Source organism: Rhinopithecus bieti, unplaced genomic scaffold (assembly GCF_001698545.2).
Source record: "Rhinopithecus bieti isolate Rb0 unplaced genomic scaffold, ASM169854v2 scaffold_68244, whole genome shotgun sequence".
Taxonomy (NCBI): domain Eukaryota; kingdom Metazoa; phylum Chordata; class Mammalia; order Primates; family Cercopithecidae; genus Rhinopithecus; species Rhinopithecus bieti.
The window spans coordinates 634591-654768 of NW_016825829.1; positions in this window are offsets into that span (position 1 = coordinate 634591).

Genomic DNA, 20178 nt, shown 5'->3' on the forward strand with positions numbered 1-20178 from the left:
CCCTAGAAATTACAACGTTCATCCTCCAGGTATCAAAATCTAATATAAATCTATTCTCTCCTTGATCATGCAGGGAGCTTACAACATTTAAATGCTATTTTTGGTTTCTCCCAGTTTGGAGGGTATTATTGCCGTGGGTTTTAATTCCATGTAAAGACACACACAGGCCAGGCGCAGTGGCTCACGCCTGTAATCCTGGCACTTTGGGAGGCCCAGGCAGGTGGATCACCTGAGGTCAGGTGTTCAAGACCAGCCTGGCCAACATGGAGAAATCCCGTCTCTACTAAAAATACAAGAATTAGCCAGGCATTGTGGCAGGCACCTGTAATCTCAGCTACTCAGAAGGCTGAGGCAGGAGAATTGATCCCAAGGGGCAGAGGTTGCAGTGAACCGAGATCGTGCCACTTCACTCTAGTGTGGGCGACAGAGTGAGGGTCCATCTCGAAAAAATATAAAAATAAAAAAACCACACACATACATGTCACAAAAGATATAGACACAACAGTTGTAGAGAAGTCAGCTTTTGTTTAAATTGGCCCCCGTATTTTCCATTTTTATCACTCTCCATTTCTTTCCTGAATCTCTGACCTTACTCTGGGGTCATTATCTTCTGCCTGGAAAGCATCCTTTAGAATTCCTCTGACAGTGGGTCTTCTATTGCAGAAATCTTTCCAATTCAATCAGAAAGTGTTTTTATTTTGCCTTCCTTCTTCATGGATTTTGGTGGGTATCGAATCAAAGGCGGCAGTTGCTTTCTTTCAAGAGCTTGAAACTTCGTCGCTGCCTACCACTTTTTTTTTTTTTTCCTGAAATGGAGTCTCGCTCTGTTGTCCAGGCTGGAGTGCAGTGGTGCGATCTCGGCTCACTGCAACCTCCCCCTCCCAGGTTCACGCCATTCTCCCGCCTCAGCCTCCCGAGTAGCTGGGACTATAGGTGCCCGCCACCACGCCCTACTAATTTTTTTATTTTTAGTAGACACGGGGTTTCACCATGTTAGCCAGGGTGGTCTCAATCTCCTGACCTTGTGATCCACCCATCTTGGCCTCCCAAAGTGCTGGGATTACAGGTGTGAGCCACCGCACCAGGCCTGTCTTCCACTTTTCATTCTTGTTGTGGAGACATCAGCTGTCAATTTCATGGCTGCTGCTTTGAAACTAATGTGCCTTTTTTTTTTCATCTGGCTGCTTTTAAGATTTTCTCTGTCTTTGGTTTTCTGTAGTTTTGCAGTGATATGTCTGGGGGTGTAAGGAGAGACAAATCTGCTTGTTGGCCGGATGGCCCTGGAGGTCCCCTTTGGTAACCTAGCAACAGGCTGGCTCAGTAGGAAGGCTCAAAGCCTTACCGATACCAGTTCCTGAAGTTCTGGAACACAGATCTCCCTTGGTGAAAGATTTCTAAGGTCACGATGTTCTTTTCACCAGCAAAGACATTCCCCACAGCCTGAAATCTCCCACTGCTACGCGTTTGGCTAGGCGCTCCCGGAATCTCCCACTGCTACGCGATTGGCTAGGCGCTCCCGGTTTCCTTCCAATTTCCCTACAAATACCCAGAATGACAAGAAGCCAGATCCCTCTGCTAGTGAACTCCCTATGGTGTGACCGGCTGTCCCTGGCCCTGGGAATGATGAGAACTTGGGAGAGAGGTGCCTCCTTCTGAAAACCCTCTGCCTCTGAGTGTCCCCATTCAATGCATCTTATGCCAGTCCTGTGTATTGTTGATGGTGTTTGTCATTATCTGGACTTGCTTTAACAGTATGGATTTCTTTTTGTCTCCTTGGAATTCATTGGGCTTTGAATTTGCGCACTGATGGCTTTCATCAGTTTCGAAGCCTGTCAGTCACTGTCCTTGAAACATGGCTTCTGTTCTCCTTCTCTCCCTCCCTGGTACTCCAAATAAATGTATATTAGATCCTCTTCTAATACACATATATTAGAAAGGATATATCTCATATCCTTTCTTCTGCATTTTCCATTCTTTTGCCTCTCAATGCTTTATTCTGGATAGTGTCATCTGACTTACTTCCTAGTTCTCTCTGACTGTTTCTATTCTGCTGTTAAACCGTTGCTTTGGCCGGGCGCGGTGGCTCAAGCCTGTAATCCCAGCACTTTGGGAGGCCGAGCACGGGGCGGATCCACGAGGTACCATCCTGGCTAATACGGTGAAACCCCGTCTCTACTTAAAAAAAAAATACAAAAAAACTAGCCGGGCGACGAGGCGGGCGCCTGTAGTCCCAGCTACTCGGGAGGCTGAGGCAGGAGAATGGCGTGAACCCGGGAGGCGGAGCTTGCAGTGAGCTGAGATCCGGCCACTGCACTCCAGCCTGGGTGGCAGAGCAAGACTCCGTCTCAAAAAAAAAAAAAAAAACCGTTGCTTTACCATTAAGTTCTGGAATTCTCCAGTTTTCAGGACCGTAATTTATACTGACTCTTAAGTATGCTGTTGTCACATTTTATAGTTTCTGGTTTCCTGCCAACACTTTCAAGTTTTGCAAATTTCCTCTTTGAACATGGGAAGCATAGCTGTTTAAGTGTCTGTATCTCATATCTCCGTTATCTAGACACTAGATAGATTCTAGGCCTCTGAGGGTATGCTTCTCGTGCCTGAAGTTTCTGCAAATTCCCCTCCATTGGGCCTCATATCACATTCCTGGTAATTTGCGTTTGTGTACTGGACATTGTACTTGAAATTTATTAGAGAGTAATATGAAGCTTAAGGTATATCTTCTTCCAGAGAGGATTTGTGTTTGCAATGCCGGGCCCCTGGGGACACTAGAAGTCCTAGGCCATCTTAATCCAAGTTCCAGCTTTGAGGAACTGGATGTGGTTGATATGAAGGGATTGGTATGGTACCAGAGGACCATCCATATTTCAGAGCTGGTTTACTTTCAAGTCATCCTTCTTCTTGAGTGGGGTGGACCCCAAAGTGGACCCCAAAGTGGAAAGTGAATTGCCTGCGACCCCAAACTTGGCATGTGCTAGATTTCATTTTTAGTCCCCTATGCTCTGGAGGCTTAGCTCAGATAGGGCACAGTGACTCGTGCCTATAATCCTAGCATTTTGGGACGCCGAGGCAGACGGATCATGACATCAAGAGATCGAGACCATCCTGGGCAACATGGTGAAACCCCATCCCTACTAAAAATACAAAAATTAGCCAGGTATAGTGGCGGGAGCCTGTAATCCCAGCTACTTGGGAGGCTGAGGCAGGAGAATCCCTTGAACCAAGGAGGCAGAGGTTGCAGAAAGCCAAGATCGCAGCACTGTACTCCAGCCTGGCAACAGAGTGAGACTCCATCTCAAAAAAAGAGAAGGCTTAGCTCAGCCTTCCAGGTATCTTGTCCAGATCAGCAAATACCCCCAAAGCAGAAGCCACCCTGGTGTTTGGCCCCTCTCTCTGCGTTCTCACCCTCTTCTGGCTTTCAGCCCCAAAAGCTGCTTACTCTGTTAATGTTTATGTTTGTCTGGCTTTATTCATTATGCTCATCAGGACGATAGAAACGGATTCTATAGTCCCTCATCAATGTACATAGAAGTTCCTCCTAAAAATAAAGATGATCCCCAACTTAGGATGGTTCAACTAAAATTTTTTGACTTGATGATGGTGCAAAAGCAATACACATTCAATGGAAACCATACTTCACATTTTCAACTTTGATCTTTTCCCAGGCGAGTGACGTGCTGTACAATACTGTCTTGTGAAGCTGGGAAGCTCCCAGGCAGCCACGCAGTCACAAGGGCAAACAACAGATGCTCTGCAGTAGACTGTGCTGCTGTATGATTTTGCCAATTGTAGGCTGACGTCAGTGTCTGAGCATAGCTAAGGTAGGCTAGGCTCAGCTGTGATGTTTGGTAGGTTAGGTGTATTAAATGCATTTTTTACTTATATTTTCAACTTACTATGGATTTATCTAGAGGTAACCCCATAGTAAGTCAAGAAGCATCACTACTAAGGATAATGTTGAAAGTAGTTGGGCTGGCGCAGTGGCTCACGCCTGTAATCCCAGCACTTTGGGAGACTGAGGCAGGCAGATCACCTGAGGTTGGGAGTTCGAGACCAGCCTGACCAATATGGTGAAACCTCATCTCTACTAAAATACAAAACAATTAGCCAGGCATGGTAGTGCGTGCCTGTAGTACCAGCTACTCAGGAGGCTGAGGCAGGAGAGTCCCTTGAACCTAGGAGGCAGAGGGGGCAGTGAGCCGACATTGTGCCACTGCACTCCAGCCTGGCAACAGAGCAAGACTCTGTCTCAAAAAAGAAATTCAGAAGGAAAGAAGGAAGGAAGGAAGGGAGGGAGGGAGGGAGGAGAGAGAGAAAGAGGTTATCCTCTTATTCCTAATTTTAACATTATTCCCTCCAGTGTGTGCCCTTATCGGGCAAAATGATGCCTTCTGGGCTGACAAATGTATGTTATCATGCTAAAGAAGGAGTAACTAATTTATTTTATTGACTGCATAAAAAGTGGGTGTTGAATTTGGTCAAATGCCTTTACAGCATCTATGAAAATGATCTACTTTTTCTTTGGGTCTATTCACATGATCTATTATATTGTGTTACTGAATTTCCTTGTATTGAACCATCCATGCATTACTGAAATAAACCCCACTATGTTACGATGTGATATTTTTGATGTGTTGTTGGGTTCTGTTTGGTAATATTTTATTAAGGCTTTTTAATGAATTAATATTCATTTATGAATTAATATTCATAAAAGAGATTGGTATGAAGTTTTGTATAAGGTCTTTGTAAGATTTTGATATCAATTTATACTTGCTTTATAAAAGAATTGGGAAGTTTTGTTTTCTAGAGTCTGGAATATTTCAAGCTCATTCAAACTTTTATTTGCTCTTTAAGGTGTGCTAACATTCCCATGTAAAATCGTTTGAGCCTGGTGTTTTTTTGAAGGGTAGCACTTTGACAACTTTACTTCTTCTCTTTTTTTTTTTTTTTTTTTGAGATGGAGTCTCACTCTGTCGCCCGGGCTGGAGTGCAGTGGCCGGATCTCAGCTCACTGCAAGCTCTGCCTTCCGGGTTCACGCCATTCTCCTGCCTCAGCCTCCCCAGTAGCTGGGACTACAGGCGCCCGCCACCTCCCCCGGCTAGTTTTTTTTTTTTTTTTTTTTTGTATTTTTTAGTAGAGACGGGGTTTCACCGTGTTAGCCAGGATGGTCTCGATCTGCTGACCTCGTGATCCGCTCGTCTCGGCCTCCCAAAGTGCTGGGATTACAGGCTTGAGCCACCGCGCCCGGCCACTTCTTCTCTTGAAAATAGCCTATTTAGGCTTCTATTTTACTTGTGGTTAGTTTTGATAAATTATGTTTTCCTAGAAATGCATTTCCTAGAAATGCATTTCATCCAAGTTTTATGTTTATTTTCATAAATTTCTGCAAAGTATTCATCATCTTTCTCTCTTTACATGATTTTCTCCCCTTGAAATTAATTTTGTGTATTTTATTTTCTTAATTAGGTTAGATTTTTTTTTATTTGGTTAGTTAGTTGATTCTGCTAAGAACAATGTCTTTTGGCCAGGTGCGGTGGCTCATGCCTGAATCCCAGCACTCTGGGAGTTTGAGGCAGGCAGATCACAAGGGCAGGAGTTCAAGGCCAGCCTAGCTAATATGGTGAAACCCCGTCTCTGCTAAAAATACAAAAATTAGCCAGATGTCATGGCGTGCACCTGTTGTTCCAGCTACTTGGGAGGCTGAGGCAGGAGAATCGCTTGAACCTGGGAGGCGGAGGTTGCAGTGAGCTGAGATTGCATCACAGCACTCCAGCCTGAACAGAGTGAGACTCCATCTCAAAAAAAAAAAAAAAAAAAAAACAAACATCTTTATTATTTGTGTTACAATTTTCCTGTGTTATAGCCAGCACTTTCTGCTTCTAATTCTGGCTTGATCTTTCTGGTGATTCGCTCCTATCCAGGAGCCACCAAGAGTCACCTCATTAGAACAAAAGATGCTCACCCAGGAAATTCTCAGGATTTTAGGAGCTCTGTGGCAGGAACTGGGTGCACACCAATATATATTTCTTATTATTTCATACCACCCACCCTACCTTCACCACCATCCCCTCCATAAAATCATCTTTTATTGGCCGGCTTAGGGGCTCATGTCTGTAATCCCAGCGCTTTGGGAGGCTGAGGTGGGAGGATTGCTTGAGGCCAAGAGTTCATGACCAGCCTGGGCAACACAGCAAGGGCTGGCATGTCTCTAATTCTTTCTTGCAGTGGTCCCTCCCTTCACCTCCAAGCCAGAGCATGGCCTCACCCCTCCCAGGTGACTCTCTCCCCAGAAATGGTGCTGTCTCAAGAAGCCCTCTCTCACTAAGCATCTGCCAGGCCATTTCAGCTCCCAGGAGTCCTTGTCCTGCCCCACCAGCCTGGTCTCATCTAGATGGGGCCTCTGTCCGGTGGGACCGAACAGAATGTTCTGCATGCCTGGCCAGCGCAGAGATCTCCCTGTACCCCTGCTCCAAGGCTGGCTCTGCCACCGACAGATAGACTGACATGTGCACTGTTCTGAGCCCCTAGGGGTGCAGTATGCAGAGCTAGGCCATCTCTGTCATCCTACAGGAACCAGGCAGCCCTGAGGAAGGGTTTTAACATGCAAGGGGTACTCCACTAGTCTTAAGATATCTCGAGCCACAGTCTTGCTGCTCCCAACTCCCAAGCCATGCTGACTTTCTTTCCCTTGGGACAGAAACACCTCTGCTGATCCCTGATCCATACCTTTCCCCCTGAAAGAAATATAATACATAAAAGAGAGTCCTCCCACTGAGCACCTCCCTTCCTTTGTAGCACTTACTTCAACTGACCCTTACAGGGATTGTATAATGAGACTATGAATGTCACAAAGGCTACGCAGTGTCTGGGATCCCCTACTAAAGGCTCCAGCCCCAGGGAGGACCCCGCCCCTGGCCTGGGTCGGAGGGTCAGGAAGACCTCTTTAGTAAAAGGTGTGGTTGGACTGGGACATTCCTCCCAGTGGGAGAGCTCTGTTCTTTCTTATTTAAAATCAGGGCTTGCAATGCTGCTTGGCCCTCACGTCAAGCAGAAGCACAGCCCACATACCACACGACACAGGATTTCCTCATGGCTCATCTCCCAAGTGAGAACTGAAAGGAGCATCGTGGGAAACCGCAAGAGTCTGTTCTAATGATAAAGCAGAGGCCCAGAGAACCGCGCTTATCCTCAGCAGGGCACAGTGATGATGAACAACACGCCAAGCAGAAGAGAAAGGGACCAGGACGTTGGACAGGGACTGAATTCAGAATCAGCCCATAGGAGAAATGAAGTTTGAGACTTCAAAGAATGAGCCGAAGGGAGACCTTTCTCACTGTCTCCCTTCCCTGATGGTGAAGCACAGGCCGCAGAGGGGAGGTGTTTGACCTGGGGGCGCTCATCACATGCTATGCCTAGAATCGAACTCCAGATTCACACCAGGCCTCCAAGGCCAGGTGAGTGCTCCAGGGGAAGGGAGGGTGTAGGGGATGAGAACAGGGAAAACCATGAGGTTTTGGAGAGGGAACTTTGAATTGGCAATTTATAAAAGTAGAAGACTAGGCTGGGCATGCTGGCTCATGCCTGTAATCCCAGCATTTCGGCAGGCTGAGGTGGGAGGACCATTTGAGCTCAGGAGTTTTAGACCAGCCTGGACAACATAGGAGACCCTATTCCTACAAAAAAAATAAAAAATTAAACATTAACCATGTGTGGTGGCACACACTTGTGGTCCCAGCTACTTGGGAGGCTGACGTTTGTGAAAGGAAAATACCTTGAGCTCCCCAAATCACTGACGCTAAGGGGAAAATTCAAGCTGGGAACTGCTCAGGGCAAATCTGCCTCCCATTCCATTCAAAGTCATCCCTCTGCTCACTGAGATAGATGCATATTCTCTCTCTCTCTCTCTCTCTTTTTTTTTTTTTTTGACAGAGTCTTGCTCTGTCGCCTAGGCTGGAGTGCAGTGGTGCGATCTTGGCTCACTGCAAGCTCCGCCTCCTGGGTTCACGCCATTCTCCTGCCTCAGCCTCCCAAGTAGTTGGGACTACAGGCGCCCGCCACCACGCCCAGCTAATTTTTTGTATTTTTTAGTAGAGACGGGGTTTCACCGTGTTAGCCAGAATGGTCTTAATCTCCTGGCTTCGTGATCCGCCTGCCTGGGCCTCCCAAAGTGCTGGGATTACAGGTGTGAGCCACCGTGCCTGGCTTTTTTTTTTTTTTTTTCTGAGACAGCATTTCACTCTTGTTGCCCAGGCTGGAGTGCAATGGCACCATCTCAGCTCACTGCAACCTCTTATTCCCGGGTTCAAGCAATTCTCCCGCCTCAGCCTCCTGAGTAGCTGGGATTACAGGCACCCACCACCATGCCCAGCTAATTTTTTGTGTTTTTAGTAGAGACAGGGTTTCACCATGTTGGCCAGGCTGCTCTTGAACTCCTGACCTCCGCTGATCCACCTATCTCAGCCTCCCAAAGTGCTAGGATTACAGGCATGAGCCACCACACCCAGTCGATAGCTGCATATCCTGATTGCCTCCTTTGGAAAGGCTTATCAGAGATTCAAAATAATGCAACCATTTGTCTACCTGACCTGGAAGCCCCTTCCCTGCTTCAAGTTGTCCCCACCTTTCTGGACAGAACCAACGTACTTCTTACATATACGAATTGATGTCTCATGTCCCCCGAAAATGTATAAAACCAAGCTGTGCCCCGACCACCTTGGGCACATGTCATTAGGATTTCCTGAGGCTGTGTCACTGAAGCAGCATAATACCCAAGGTTCTGGGGTAATACCCAAGGTTCNAGACGGGGTTTCACCGTGTTAGCCAGAATGGTCTTAATCTCCTGGCTTCGTGATCCGCCTGCCTGGGCCTCCCAAAGTGCTGGGATTACAGGTGTGAGCCACCGTGCCTGGCTTTTTTTTTTTTTTTTTCTGAGACAGCATTTCACTCTTGTTGCCCAGGCTGGAGTGCAATGGCACCATCTCAGCTCACTGCAACCTCTTATTCCCGGGTTCAAGCAATTCTCCCGCCTCAGCCTCCTGAGTAGCTGGGATTACAGGCACCCACCACCATGCCCAGCTAATTTTTTGTGTTTTAGTAGAGACAGGGTTTCACCATGTTGGCCAGGCTGCTCTTGAACTCCTGACCTCCGCTGATCCACCTATCTCAGCCTCCCAAAGTGCTAGGATTACAGGCATGAGCCACCACACCCAGTCGATAGCTGCATATCCTGATTGCCTCCTTTGGAAAGGCTTATCAGAGATTCAAAATAATGCAACCATTTGTCTACCTGACCTGGAAGCCCCTTCCCTGCTTCAAGTTGTCCCCACCTTTCTGGACAGAACCAACGTACTTCTTACATATACGAATTGATGTCTCATGTCCCCGAAAATGTATAAAACCAAGCTGTGCCCCGACCACCTTGGGCACATGTCATTAGGATTTCCTGAGGCTGTGTCACTGAAGCAGCATAATACCCAAGGTTCTGGGGTAATACCCAAGGTTCATTGCCACCTCATGCCAAGGAAATCAAGAACACAGATACACATGGAGGGAGGTTAAGACTGGCACTTTAGGCTGGGTGCGGTGGCTCACACCTGTAATCCCAGCACTTTGGGAGGCCAAGGCAGGCGGATCACAAGGTCAGGAAGTCGAGACCATCCTGGCTAACATGGTGAAACTCCGTCCCTACTAAAAAAAATACCAAAAATTAGCCAGGAGTGGTGGCGGGCGCCTGTAATCCCAGCTACCCGGGAGGCTGAGGCAGGAGAATGGCGTGAACCCAGGAGGCGGAGCTTGCAGTGAGCCAAGATTGCGCCACCGCACTCCAGCCTGGCGAGAGTGAGACTCCATCTCAAAAAAAAAAAAAAAAAAAAAAAAGAGTGGAGTTTTAATAGGCAAAAGGAGGAGAAAAGTGAATAGCTCTCTCCTACAGAGAGAGAGGGGTGCCCCAGTGGGTCTTTCAGCCAGCGGAGGCAGAGTGGACAGGATTTTACAGACAGGCTTGAGGAGGCAGTGTCTAATTTACATAGGGCCCAAAGATTGGTTGGACCACGCATGATGTTTACATAGCATGCAAAGAAGCTGGCCGCCCTACCCTGGTCTTTTATTATGCAAATTGGTCTGTACTTAGCAGAAACTATGTTGCCTGCTCCTTACTGTGCACATGGTTGACAAGGAAAGGGAAGATGGAGCCACCGGATGGAGCCACCGTGTTGGACCTGCCTGGCCCCAGGTAGCCTTTTCTTATTGGCACAGCTGCCAGCATTCACCTGTGCAAGCTTCCAGTTTGCCTGGCTGTGTCTGCAGCTTGACTTTACAGGCTGCTCTTTGTTAGAAAAAAAAAAAATTGATTGGGGGCTGCTTTTCATTGAAAAGAAAACCTTACCGAGGACTTTCTTACCCTCAGTATCTGCCTAAATAATTTCTTTGTAACTCGTATATCATCATGGGTTGAGGGCGTGCACCCTCAACCTTGGCAAAATAAACTTCTAAATTACCTGAGACCTTTCTCAAATTTTGGGGGTTCACAGGTGGGAGGATCACTTGAGCCCAGGAGTATGAGGAGCTATAATCATGCCACCACACTCCAGCCTGGGCAACAAAGTGAGATCCTGTTTCTAAAGATACTTTAAAATTTTTAAATGTAGTAGATTCATGATTCAGTAAAAACCTAAGAAAAGTGTAAGGAAAGACTGAAGAGACACCAACTGAGATTAGTAAGGAAATGCAGAAATGAGGACTTCTTAAAATTGCTATGACCTCATATTCCTTTTCTGAAGAGTAACTTGGCAATGTCTTTCAAAAGATTTAACCATTTCATCACATTTAGCATGTACGCACAGGGCATTACTCTAAGGAAGTATTAAATAACCTTCGAAAGACACAGGAACACAGCTACTCAGGAGGCTGACGCAGGAGAATCACTTGAATCCAGGAGGCAGAGGTTGCAGTGAGCCAAGATGGTGCCACTGAACTCCAGCCTGGGTGACAGAATGAATGAGACTCTGTCTCAAAAAAAAAAAAAGACACAGGGACAAAGATGTTAAAGCAACATTAATATCAAGAAGATGAGGCCGGGCACAGTGGCTCAGGCCTGTAATCCCAGCATTTTGGGAGGCCGAGTCAGGTGGACCACCTGAGGTCAGGAGTTTGAGACCAGCCTGACCAACATCTCTACTAAAAATAAAAAATTAGCCTGGTGTGGTGGCGCATGCACCTGTAATCCCAGCTACTTAGGAGGCTGAGGCAGGAGAATCGTTTGAACCCGGGAGGTGAAGGCTACAGTGAGCTGAGATCAGGCCACTGCACTCCAACCTGGGCGATGGAGCAATACTCTATCTAAAATAAAAAAAAAAAAAAAAAAAAAAAAAAAAAAAAAAAAAAAAAAAAACCTCAATGTCCAACAATAGAAAGCTGGTAGAAACATTAATGCTTCCAAATATTTCAATACTGAAAAGCCATTAAAATAACTTATTTATGAGGAAGTGGAGAAATTGGAACCTTGGTGAACTGTTGGTATATTAAAAACTTCAGACAAATTGAATTGAACAGAGTTTAGCTGATCAAGAAAAAAAAAAAAAACAATTCACAAATCGTGCAGGTCCCAGAATCACAGCAGATTCAGGGAGACTCCAGAGATGCTGTGTGGTCAGAGCAAATGTATGGACAGAAAAGGGAAAGTGGCCACAGAAAGCAGAAGTGAGGTACGGAAACAGCCGGATGAATTCGCCTTCTCTGAACACGGTTTGAACAGTTCGCTGCCTGTGAGTGGTTGAGGTCTGGCTGCAGGGACTGGCTGAGACACAGCTGTTGTTACAGAAGCCTACTGCTAAGTTAGGTTTTCAGTCTGCCTACCTACTATACTAGGTTACGATTCATCTGCAAGGACACAAGTATGGCAGTACAGAAGCTTTCTCAGGCCAGATTTCAGTTGGATTTAACAAGTGGAAATGTAAAATGAGCTGGGTGTGGTGCTTCATGCTTGTAATCCCAACACTTTGGGAGGCCAACGCGGGTGTATTGCTTAAGCCCAGGAGTTCGAGACCAGCCTGGGCAACACGGGGCAACCCCATCTCTACTGAAAATACAAAAATCAGCCCAGTGTGGGTGGGTGCCTGTAGTCCCAGCTACTCGGGAGGCTGAGGCAAGAGAATCACTGGAACCTGGGAGGTGGAGATTGCAGTGAGCCAAGATCATACCACTGCACTCCAGCCTGGGTGACAGAGCAAGACCTCATCTCAGAAAGAAAAAAAAAAAAAAGAAATGTAAAATGATGCAGCTAATATGTCAGAGGCATTGGAACCAGAGCAACTCCATCTTGAATGGGGGTGGGGAAAAATGAGGCTGAGGCCTGCTGGGCCGCATTCCCAGGAGGCTAGGCATTCTTAGTCACAGAATGAGATAGGAGGTCGGCACAAGATACAGGTCACAAAGACCTTACTGATAAAACAGGTCGCAGTAAAGAAGCCAGCCAAAGCCCACCAAAACCTAGATGGCAATAAAAGGGAACTCTGGTCGTTCTCACAGCTCATGATAAACTAATTATAATGCATTAACATGCTAAAAGGCACTCCCACAAGCCCCATGACAGTTTACTGATGCCATGGCAAAGTATAGAAGTTACCCTATATGTTCTTTTTTTTGAGATGGAGTTTCACTCTTGTTGCCCAGGCTGGAGTGCAGTGGCGCGATCTCAGCTCACCGCAACCTCTGCCTCCCAGGTTCAAGCAATTCTCCTGCCTCAGCCTCCCAAGTAGCTGGGACCACAGGCACATGCACCACCAGGCCCAGCTAATTTATTTGTAGTAGAGATGGGGTTTCTTCATGTTGGTCAGGCTGGTCTCAAACTCCCGACTGCAGGTCATCCGCCCGCCTCAGCCTTCCAAAGTGCTGGGATTACAGGCATGAGCCACTGTGCCCTGCCTAGAAGTTACCCTATATGTTCTAAAAAGGGGAGAAACCCTCAGTTCTGGGAATTGCCCACCCCTTTGCCAGAAAACTCATGAATAATCCACTCCCTTGTTTAGCGAATGATTAAGAAATAACCATGAAAATAGCCAACCAGCACACATCAGGGCTGCTCTGCCCATGGAGTAGTCAGTCATTCTCTATTCCTTGGCTTTCTTTTCTTTTCTTCTTTTTTTTTTTTTTTTGAGATGGCATCTCGTTCTGTCACCCAGGTTGGAATGCAGTGGCATGATCTTGGCTCACTGCAAGTTTCACCTTCCGGGTTCACACCATTCTCCTGCCTCAGCCTCCCGAATAGCTGGGACTACAGGCGCCTGCCACCATGCCTGGCTAATTTTTGTGTGTGTGTGTATTTTTAGTAGAGACGGGGTTTCACCGTGTTAACCAGGATGGTTCACTGAGGACAGTCAAATCCTTTGCAATCTAGAACTTGAAGACTAGATCTTCTGAGAACATCAGAGAAAGACTGTCCTTGCCACCCACACTGCAACAAAACCTCGGGATCTTGAAATTTGGGTTCATAATCTCACAACTGAGAAGGGTCCACTCATACTCCTGGAACTGTACGCCCATTGGAATCTTTAAGGTAAAGTTAACCAAGGAAGTCTCTCTCCAGAACATGGCATCCTTGATGTGAACAGCTTTTGCTAAGATCATGGATCAAGACTTCTGCTAGAAGGCAGAGCCGGGTGTACAGAGCGGAACATAAAAGTGAAACAGGAGCATGACCGCTGAAGCACAGCATCACAGGGAGACGTTTAGGCCTCCGGATGGCTGCGGACGGGCTTGACTGATGTCAGGCCCTACACAAGAGGTGGTGGGGCAGAGTCTTCTCTAACTCCCCTGGGGAAAGGGTGACTCCCTTTCCTGGTCTGCTAAGTAAGGGTTGCCTTCCCAGGCACTGGCGTTACCGCTAGACCAGAGAGCCCTCTAGTGGCCCTGTCCGGGCATGACAGGGGCTCACACTTGGCGTTCTGATCCCTTCTCACTGTGTCCCTTCAGCTCCTACCTCTGTATGGCCTGGTTTTTCCTAGGTTATAATTGTAGAACAAATATTATTATAACATTGGAATAAAGAGTAATGCTACAAAGTAAGGATTAATAATATTCATATATAATCATATCTATAATCTATTTCTAGTATAACTATTCTTATTCTCTCTATATTTTTTAATTACACTGGAACGGATTGTGTCGTTGGTCTCTTGCCTTGGCACCTGGGTGGCTTGCCGCCCACACTCACCTAAGTGAGAACCTGGACAAAAAGAGTGAATTTATTACAATAAAATTATGGGAGGCCATTGTTTTGGACTGAGCTCATGCACTAGGTCCCAACAGACTAAGCCAAACAAAAATGGAGTCACTCATGCTAAATGTGACATAATCAAACTAAGACTTTAAGGAAACACGTAGATCCTAACACATTCTCCTATAAACAGGACGTTCCAGCATAAGGAGGTACCCCCAGTCCTTGTTCCTACCTTTGCAAAACTCACTGTTCTACTGTTTCTCTCAGAGGGTTTCAAGACCAAATAAGTACCTTTACGATGGTGACAGTGATATCAATGACTAAAGTCTTGGTCAATCTCTCAAAATTGAGAAAATGACCAAAAGGGTGGAATTGTTAAAGCAAATTAAATATGGCCTGAGAAGGACTCCATACTTCTCTATTTGAGTCCATGTGGACGAACTGCAACCTAACAATAGGTAGACAACATTGAAACCCTAACTTAGGAGTCTGCACCTGTAACAGTACTTGAGTCTTGGCCAATCCCAGCAGCCATACTTCACTCATTCACTGCTGAGAGTTCAAACCATGTCCAAATAAGGCAAATGCCACGTTGTAACCAACCAGCTGTTTCTGTACCTCACCTCCGATTTCTGTACATCACTTCCCTTTTTTTGTCTATAAATTAGTTCTGACCACGAGGCATCCCTGGAGTCTCTGAATCTGCTGTGATTCTGGGGGCTTCCCAATTCGTGACTCGTTCATTGCTCAATTATACTGATTTAAATTTAATCTGGCTGAAGTTTTTCATTTAACAGAGGTATAAAATATGTATTCTTTAAAATGTTCAAACACTGTTTTGAGTGCATAGTGCGCTTTATTTGATAAAAAAAAATGTATAACGTGATGTTTACTTTTACCTTGAGATACATAATAAAATCCTAAAACCCCTGGCAATTGAACAGACCCCTTCTTGGTCTAGCAGACCCCAGAGAAACCTTAAAAACTGAGTTCCTGGCCGTGACAGGACAGGAGGTCAGACTTGCCTCAGTATGCCCCTTTCTTAATAACCTTTAACCAGGATGCCTTCCTAAAGAATAAACAGAAACCAGCTCTAGAAACCAAGAAACAGACAAGTCATTCTTCTATCGCCTTTAGCCAATCGTCTGAGGCCACGGCTGGACAATGCTTCCCTTCCTGTTAAGATACCACAGACCCTGGAGTGACTGTGGCCGTCTCCAGAGGAGATGCAGGGAGGGTTCTTGTGTCCCCTGCTTAACCTTTTGACGTCAGAGGGAGGGAAACTCCACCCTCCCATCACACTAACCCCAACATTTTTTGAACACGTGACCCATGAAGAGGCATGCAGCTAATTGCACACCGGTGTGTTGCTCCTCTCAAAATATTCATAACTCCTCCTACAGCTTATTCAATATGTATATTTAGCCGCCCTGAGGATCTACAGGAAAAGCACAGTGTCCTTTTCCTGTAATCTCATTCAAGAATCAATACAGAATACTTCTCTCCACCAACAAGCAAGCAATCAGTTCTGCAGCAGACACCAGCTGGGTGTCCTCCCATTCAAGTCCGACAGCATCTACCTGTAGACAGTGTCTGACCACACAAATCGAGGACTCAGTTCCCACAAGACTGAACCCCACTTCCAATGCCGACTGCAAGCCCCTGGTTATTGTGCCTGTGATTCTGACTGACCTGCTAAACATTGGGGGCTCCCACAGCCCCCTCCTTGGGTTCAATTAATTTGCTAGATCAGCATACAGAACTCAGAGAAACACATTTACTGGTTTCTTACAAGGCATATTTTACAGGATACAGATGAACAGCCAGATGAGAAGATGCATAGGGAGAGTTCTGGAAGGGTCCCAAGCACAGGAGCTTTTACCCCCATAGAATGGAGGTGCGCTACCCTCTAGGAACCTCCAGGATACTCAGAAGCTCTCTGAACCCTGTCCTCTTGGGTTTTTATGGAGGCTTCATCACATAGGCATGATTTAATCATTAACCATTGGTGATCAGCTTAACCATCAGCCCCTCTCCCTTCCCAGAGGTCAAGGGTAGGGCTGAGTCCCAACCTTCTAATCCTGCCTTCTTTCTGGTGACCCCTCCTATCCTGAAACTGTCTAGGAGCCACCAGCCACCTCATTAACATACAGAAAAGACATTCATCACTTTGAAGACTCCAAGGATTTGGGGAAATATATGCCAGAAGACTGAATGAAAACCCAATATAATTTAACAGTATCATGGATGACTGAAATAAGTAATGAAAGATTAAGCAGGCCAGGCACGGTGGCTCACACCTGTAATCCTTTGGGAGGCTTAGATGGGCAGATTACTTAAGGCCAGGAGTTCGAGACCAGCCTGGTCAACATGATGAAACCCCATCTCTACTAAAAAAAAAAAAAAAAAATTAGCCGGTGTGGTGGTGGTGCCTGCAATCCCAGCTACTCAGGAGGCTGAGGCACAAGAATCACTTGAATGAAGGTTGTAGTGAGCTGAGATCATGCCACTGCACTCCAGCCTAGGCAACAGAGCAAGACCCTCAAAAAAAATTTAAAAATCAAGCAGCCAAATGACATGGAAAGAAATAAATTACTGTATTAGTTATATAAATATCAAACAAAATGTTGATAGGGATTGCCTTTGCATGGCAGTTAATATTAAAGATGAACTTTTGTGTTTTTTGTTTTTTTAAACATATTTTTGTATGGAACACTTCACAGATTTGTGCGTCATCCTTGTGCAGGGGCCACACTAATCTTCTCTGTATCATTCCAGTTTTAGTATATATGCTGCCAAAGCGAGCACTATTCTTCTTAATTTCAAAATTCTCTTCAATACATATATGCTTCCTTATAAACAGAAAGAAAGAGAAAAATGAAATGTTCAACATGTTTTGTTTTTTTTTTTTTTTTTGAGACGGAGTCTCGCTCTGCGGCCCAGGCTGGAGTGCAGTGGCTGGATCTCAGCTCACTGCAAGCTCCGCCTCCCGGGTTTACGCCATTCTCCTGCCTCAGCCTCCGGAGTAGCTGGGACTACAGGCGCCCGCCACCACGCCCGGCTAGTTTTTTTGTATTTTAGTAGAGACGGGGTTTCACCGTGTTAGCCAGGATGGTCTCGATCTCCTGACCTCGTGATCCGCCCGTCTCGGCCTCCCAAAGTGCTGGGATTACAGGCTTGAGCCACCGCGCCCGGCCTCAATGTTCAACATGTTAATCGAACAAGTTACCAACCGGTCCGTGTACAAATCCTGGCCTAGCTTTCCTATTTCTCTCAGTCACAGCTTTCACTTGGGCGTGGGGAAATTTAACTCAGACTAATGTAAGCCAAGAAAAGAAACAAAGAAACACAAAGGGCTTTATTGGTTCCCTAGCCACCAGCCCAGGATATGAAGGATGCCCCCGGGCCCTGGCCCTGCAGTGCTGGTCCCTCCCCATCTGGTTTCCTCCTCAGCCATGTGCTCTGTGCAGGCAAGATGGAGGGAGTGCTACTGGACAAGTACCCAAAAAAGGGTCCTTGGATCTCGCTCAAGAAAGAATTCGAGGCAAATCCATAAAGGGAAAGCACGTTTATTAGGAAAGTAAAGGAATAAAGAATGGCTACTCCATGGGCAGAGCAGCCCCGAGGGCTGCTGGCTGCCCATTTTTATGGTTATTCCTTGATTATATGCTAAACAAGTGGTGGATTACTCATGAGATTTCTGGGCAAGGGGTGGGCAATTCCCAGAACTGAGGGTTCCACCCCTTTTTAGAACATATAGGGTAACTTTCAGATGGCAACATCTGAAAGTTGCATCTGTCAACTGTCATGATGCTGGTGGGAGTGTCTTTTAGCATGTTAATGCATTATAATTAGCATATAATGAGCTGTGAGGATGACCAGAGGTCACTCTCATGCCATCCTGGTTTTGGTGGGTTTCCCGGCTTCTTTATTTACTTCTTTATTTTATTATTTTTTTTGAGACGATGTCTTGCTCTGTTGCCCAGGTGTCGGCTCACTGCAGCCTCTGCCTCCCGGGTTCTCCTGCCTCAGCCTCCCGAGTAGGTGGGACCACAGGTGTCCGTCACCACACCTGGCTAATATTTGTATTTAGAGACGGGGTTCACTATTTTGGCCAGGGTGGTCTCGAACTCCTGGCCTCAAGTGATCCACCCGCCTCAGCCTCCCAAAGTGCAGGGATTACAGGCATGAGCCACCGCGCCGGGCCCTGGCTTCTTTCAGTCTGTTTTATCAGCAAGCTCTTTGGGACCTGCATCTTGTGCCGACCTGCTATCTCACCCTGTGACTATGAACGCCTAACCTGGGAATGCGGCCCAGCAGGCCGCAGCCTCATTTTACCCAGCCCCCATTCAAGATGGAGTTGCTCTGGTTCCAATGCCTCTGACAGGCAGGTGTCCCTGAACTTCGACAACCCCGCGAGGCAGGCCTTTACAGAGGCCCTGTGGCTGGCAAGGAAGCCAGGTCCCCAGCCCCAGCAGAGTAGTCTACACTATCAATCTGCTGTGGACTTTGTCTACACTGATGGAAGACCTCTCCCAGAGTGGAAATGGGGGCGGTGGTGGAATAACGGTGTTTTTTTCTGCAGGTTTTCCTGTATTTTCTACAATGAGCAAGTATTATTTTCCCATGATTGCTAGCATAGTTACTGAATGGTGACCATGTATTCGGCACTGTGCCACATGCTTTACAGACTTAGAAACCTGCTCTCAGCATCCCGGGGGCATCAACTCCTGCCGCCTTCATTCTGCAGCTGAGGACAGTGAGGCACAGAGGAGAGGGGTCCAGAGCCCAGCCGCGGTGACCCGCTTCCAAAAAGCCTTACTCTTTAATGAGTTTTGCCTCAATCAGAAGAAAAGCAAAGCTGTTTCCATTCCCCCAAAGAATAAAGACCCCAAGTCCCCAAGATAACTTCCCCTTCCCTTCCCCTGGTACAAAGAAGGCTCCCAACCTCATGGTGGCATCCTCGCTGGTGTTTTCCTCCCAGGACTGGCCTCAGTGCCCCTGCTGGAGCCGGCGGTGGGCACGTGCGGAAGCTGATTTTCCTGACACCCCGATGCAGGTGAAACCCCTGGAAGCGTGGCCGCCCCTGCTGCTCGCGTGAAGGCGGCCCAGGGAGCGCTCTGTCCCTCAGGCACCGTGGCTCCTCTCCGCCACACAGCTGTCCGAGGTGTCACTGTTTGGTTTAAAGTCACCAAGGCCTGTCCCCTGGCTTCTCACGCAGCAGGCAGCACGAAGATCCCGGCTGCAGGCTCCAGGCAGCCATGACGGCGGTGGAGAAAGGACAGGGGCGAAGGTGAAGGCTCCCGGCTGGGGTCCCCGTCAGCTCCCCCGAACCAGCCCTCACCGTGTCAAACGCTGCGCTGCTCTGCGGAAGCCCCAGCCAGAGCCCGGCCGGCCCAACCCCCTACGCGCGGTCTAGGAGAAAGGCCGAGGTCCGCACCTTCTCCGAGGATCTGGGCGCAGCTTCCAGGCCGTCACCATCACCCGCTCAGCCAGGGCCCTCAGCAGAGCCAGCTCTGGGGCCTCAGCCTTCCCTGTCCCTCCTGCTCGCTCTCCGCCCGGCTCCAACGTCACCCCCGGAAAATCTTTATGCCCTCCCCACGCACACGCACGGGTGCCTCCGCGGGGCTTCAGTGCTGGTCCACACGCTTCCGCTACGCCCCAGCGTGGGGGTTCGCCAAGCACACAAAGCCACGTCTCCCCCTCCAGGTTAGCGCTCCGGCTGCCACGTCTCCCCCCCGTTAGCGCTCCGGCTGCCACGTCTCTCCCCCCCGTTAGCGCTCCGGCTGCCACGTCTCCCCCCCCCGTTAGCGCTCCGGCTGCCACGTCTCCCCGCCCCCCGTTAGCGCTCCGGCTGCCACGTCTCCCCACCCAGGTTAGCGCTCCAGCTGCCACGTCTCTCCCCCCCGTTAGCGCTCCGGCTGCCACGTCTCCCCTCCCCCCGTTAGCGCTCCAGCTGCCA